The following is a 5,350-nucleotide window of genomic DNA, read 5'->3' on the forward strand; positions in this document are numbered from 1 at the left end:
ACTCCTTTAAATTAGAGATGAGTGTCATACGTTCATTAGTAACTAGTTGTCATGAGTATTTCCCCAAAAATCCTTGCTCTAGCATATATAGCAGGGAGACTTTCACCACATTTTCATTGCTTAATCGATGAAGTAAGTTATTTAACACGTTCATAAGGTCAGCCATACTCACCGAACGTGAAAGCGGCAGAAATGGAAACACACGTTCTATTAATTCTGCTAAACCACAACTGGGATGGAAATAATCCCCGAACCGCAAGCCGGTGATCAAGCATAATGCTTTCCTGTCAAAGCAAACTCGATCATCGCCAACCGGAAAAATAAAAGCTCTTTTAGGTCAAATGGATCAAAAGTAGTAACTTCCTTGCTAATAGTTTCATTTTATATACTTCTTTTTATAGTTTATTTTAGCATATTTCATTCATAATTTAGCAAATTTCCATGCATATTTTCCTTTATGTTATTTTATGACTATTTCGGGTACTTTCTAGTTTCGTTAGCGTAATTGCGGATTTTAAGGAGAGTAGCGGATCAGGATCTTTCGGAATCAAATAAACTTGGAATACAACAAGGAATATGGGCTAGAATATTAATGGAAATGATGCATGGAGCAAGCTTGTTGATCATTTGAAGGCTTGGAGAAAATGAACTTTAAATTTGCAAGAAAGCGGAAGAATATTCGAGCGTGCGGAGATTATTGATCAGGCGAGTGCACGAGCTACGTGTGATTCATAGAAGCCAAATTGGGATTAAAATGAATAAAACTTGAAGAAAAATGGGCTAGGAGCTGATCTGATTCAAACTGGGCCAATGTGCTAAGCTGTGGAGGCCTAAAACTCAAAGAAGCCCACATCAGGGGCTACCGGCGCAACTCACCCGCACACGGAGCTGCAGAGGTATTTTCGAAATTCCATATTGAATGCTATTTGAGGAAGGTTGGTGTGCATCTTTTGCACACTTCTATACATCCAAAATTTGAAGGTTTCTCTGGAGATTTTGGAGCATTTGGAAGGCCAAGAACACATCAAAAACATCATCTTTTTGCTCTTGATTCTTACTAGATGTTTGGTATAATCTACTCTTCTTTTCTTATCTTGAGTTTAGCCATGTTAGGATAAACTAATATTGGTTGACTTTGGTGAAATCATTTGAATATTTAGTTGAATGTTCAAGAACTCCATCAACTTGTGTTTGAATCTTTATGAGAATGTTTTTTGTTTTAACATCTTCTTGCTACTTGTATGGTTTTATTTATGATTTTAAATGTATTTGTAGTGATTAGCTGGCTAATTTCTTGATTAAGTAATGGATCTTCAAATTAGCAAGCAACAAGTGATTCTTGTGTTAGTTTTCACTTCACACAGTCACAAAAACATTTTCTCCAACATGGTAGTGAAAGCATTTGACTCATCCTGGATTTGGTGACTTTTTGGTTCTTAATGCTAGTTAATTTTTAGTAATTACATGTTTAATGGAAATTATGAATTTAACTAAGGAAATATGTTATGAGCTTCTCTAGCTATTTTAATAACTAAGAAAAGTCTAGGTAATCTCAAGCTTCTTAGACTACTATAACCAAATTAGAGATTTAAAACAAGAATTGCACCTTGGGTTCTAATGATATGTTCACCAAATGTTCAAGTGAGGAAACCTTAAGTCAACCATCTTTCTCTCATTGATTTTGCATCAAATTGTTACTTTTGTTAAATTGTGTCTTTAAATCCTAGTTTAACTCTAATTTTCTTTTAAACATCTCAAAAGTCCAAAACCCCCCATATTTACTTTTATTGTCATCTTACAAGTATTTACACACAGAGATTTACATAGAGTTATAAAATTGAACAAACCTTCGTGGATACGATCCCTTTACCATTATACACTATTTTGTATGCAAGATTTAGGGTTATTTATTTTGTTGGCCTCGACAACCACCACTTGCACATAATATAGTGACATAGTAAAGGGTGACATTCGACATCCATCGACATGTTCACGTAATCACCAAAACATGATTGCCTAAACATCAGTTTTGTAAGCACGCCATGATTTCACGCCCAAGAGTGCAGGTCTGCTGGTTGTAGTAACAACCGCTTCGTATGTTCTATCGTGCTACAATCAAAAGAATTATTAATTATGGATTTTTGTATGTATGTTATTGGAGTAGGAAAGCATGTTCCAAGAGCAATATTTGTTGGAGTAGGAAAGCATGTTCCACCACGTTCTTTAGTGAAATTGGAGTAGGAAAGCATGTTCCAAGAGCAATATTTGTTGATCTTGATCCAACTATCATTGATGAAGTTAGAACAGGAACTTATCGCCAACTCTTTCACCCTGAAAAACTTATTTTTGGAAAAGAAAATGCTGTTAATAACTTTTGTAAATTTGTATGCTCCTGCTGTTGTTCCACCAGAACTGCTCGTTGAAGGTACAATCTGTAGTTTGCTAATATGTCTAGTTAATATAACTATATACCAACTAAACACAGTAGTTTATTTGTCAGTGTGCGTTGTCTGCATGTTGCTAATAGAAAGTATTAGCTGTCGTATACAAAAGTTTATATAATTTATTGGGAAAACCTTTTCAGAAATGTAATGTATTCATCAAATTTTTGGCACATGTGTATGTGTCCAACAAGGATTAGCATTAGCAGCTACCTTATATTTCTTGTTGCATTCTTCTGAAGTATTATCATCTGATTTGATAAATGTTGACATATGGGACATGAAAAATTCACTTGTTTTAGAAAACAAGTTTACAGTTGGGGCCTTTTCATCTTCTGTGAGGGATTGGCTCAGCTTCCTAAAGATTGCCTTATCTTGAGATTCTTGTCCATAATGCCTTAGAATTTCATGAAATTCATAATCTTGTCTATTCATCAAATCAAATATATACTTTAGCCAAGAGGATGCTTTAACTCATGTACTTTAGGCAAGAACCAATATAACTTATAAGTTCTTCTCTTACTATTATAGAACATTTAGCTTGTTAGGACAACCGTTATTTGTTTTTTTAATACAACTATATGATGCATAATTTCTGGAGCCACTTTTATTGGGATTTATATTTTATTTTTTAACTCATGTACTTTGTGTCTATCTCTCTTTATGTATATCATTTATCTTAATGTGTGTGTTTAACTGTGTCTGTGTTTCTTGATCCTAAATGCAGGCCTTACACAATTTGTTGAAGGAGCAATTCTTTCAAACAAAATCCTCCCCTCTTGTTGTTGATGACTGACTGAGCTTCAACATCTAAATGTTGAAGAATCAAGACTTGATAAGGGTATAAGGTAAACACAACACCTCAACTCTATGGAATTTGATCATAATCAAGACTTGATAAAGTAATTCCATTCCTTTACATGATTCCATCATACCAATTACATGTGATTCACATGTAAATCACATATGAATTACATGTGATTCACAAGTGAATCACATATGAATTACATATGATTCACATGTAAATCACAAGTGAATCACATATGAATTACATATGATTCACATATGAATTACATGTGATTCACGTGTAAATCACATGTAATTCACATGTAAATCACATATGAATTACATGTTATTCACATGTAAATAACATGTAATTCACATATGAATTACATGTAAATCATATGTAATTCACATATGATTCACATGTAAATCACAAGTGAATGACATATCAATTACATGTGATTCACATGTAAATAACACATGTGCTTCAAAAGTGAATCACATATGAATTACATGTGATTCACAAGTGAATCACATATGAATTATATGTGATTCACATGTAAATCACAACTAATTCACATATTAATCACATGTAATTCACATGTAAATCACAAGTGAATCACATATGAATTACATATGATTTACAAGTGAATCACATAAGAATTACTTGTGTATATGAATTACATGTGTTTCACAAGTGAATCACATATGAATTATATGCTATTCATATGTAATTCACATATTAATCACATGTAATTCAGATGTAAATTACATGTGTATTTTTGTGAGTGTTCTTGCATTAATCAAAGTTTTTAATTTTCTTGTAGAGTTTGAAGAATTTGTGAAAAATATTGAAGAGGTGAAAAGTGATAAATTGAAGAAAATATGAAAATCTTGATATGAACAAATGATAACAATGTGAATATTCGTAGCATTTTTTTTATGTTGTATCGAATCAAATACTTGTACTATTATGTTTACATATTGATTAATAAAATGAGATTTTTTATGATTACTTACGAATATTATATTATAAGAAATATGCGTATATTCATTTGAAAAAAAATATGCATATATGCGCCTAAAATGTTGATTTTTTTTTGTTAAAAAAAATAGAGTTTTTTTTATATATTTTAGTTTTTTTTATAAATTTACTGATTTTTTAAAAATTATATTTTAAAAAAAATGCACATTTTTTCTAAAAAATTTGCTGTTTTTTTAAAAAAATTGCAGCTTTTTTTTTAAAAAAGTTGCACTTCTTTTTGAAAAAAATTGCAGTATTTTAGAAAAAAAATTCAGTTTTTTTGAAAAAATTAAAGTTTTTTTTATTTTAAACTACAATTTTTTTTTTAAAAAAAATTGTAGTTTTTTAAATGCAGTATTTTTAAAAAAAAAAATTACAGTTTTTTTGAATAAAAATTTCAAATTTTTTAAAAATTTATGCTTTCCAAAAAGTTAAAAAATCTGCAATTTAAAAAAAAATGAAAATTATTTATTTTATATAAAAAAAATCTGAAAATTTGGTTTATAATGTTAATTTGAGAGCTTTTTATTAATATTTGCAATAATACAAAAAATTAGTTGGATTGGTATGATGACGATCATGCCCTTAATGAATTAGTTTTGATCCAACGCTCCACTTTTAGTTCTCGGGTTCTCGGGAAACTCTGAGTTCTTAACCGATCTCATCCCTATATATATATATATATATATATATATATATATATATATATATATATATATATATATATATATATATATATATATATATATATATATATATATATATATATATATATGGGAGCGTTCAATCGAGAACATTTCTTATCGCGAGAACATTTGATAACAAATTTGAAAAACACAATTTTTTTAATTAAAATTATAAAATAATATTTATATCAATCAAAAAATAATTATAAACAATTAAAAAACCCGCTAACTAACACCACTCACCACCCAACCAACACTACCCACCACCACCACCACCACCACGCGCCACCACCACCCATCACTAACCACCACCACCAACTACCACCCACCACTCATCACTACCCACCACCACCCACCACCACCACCACTTGCCACCACCATCACCACCCAACCACTACCACCTGCCACCACCACCC

Source organism: Lactuca virosa, chromosome 5 (assembly GCF_052849685.1).
Source record: "Lactuca virosa cultivar CGN04683 chromosome 5, Lactuca_virosa_CGN04683_v6, whole genome shotgun sequence".
NCBI classification, from domain to species: domain Eukaryota; kingdom Viridiplantae; phylum Streptophyta; class Magnoliopsida; order Asterales; family Asteraceae; genus Lactuca; species Lactuca virosa.